Below are 326 nucleotides of genomic sequence, written 5' to 3'. Positions count from 1 at the left end.
TTTGGTCTGAGATATGTTAACATGCCCCCTTTTTTCTTCGGTACGCCACAGGCAAGACGACTTGGCTGACCCAGTCCCCGTTAAGAGATGGTAAGAGAAGGCGCTGCGGTGGTGTGACATGAATGTGCATAGCGCGTCTGGCCTTTTAATAAACAGAACGCTGTGTCGAGGTGTTAGTAGCGTGTGCTGGCGTCAGAGGGGGAAGGGAACAGTAACTATTGGTGTGGCTTACGTGAAGCCTTGGTGGTGAAGTGGTGGCGCGGCGGTCGGCGAAGGACAGAAGCGGTGGCAGTGGCTCAGACGTGGGGAAGGAAGTAGGAGGAGGG

This window comes from Penaeus monodon, chromosome 32 (genome assembly GCF_015228065.2).
Source record: "Penaeus monodon isolate SGIC_2016 chromosome 32, NSTDA_Pmon_1, whole genome shotgun sequence".
Lineage (NCBI taxonomy): Eukaryota > Metazoa > Arthropoda > Malacostraca > Decapoda > Penaeidae > Penaeus > Penaeus monodon.
Note: the sequence above shows the minus strand (reverse complement) of the source record.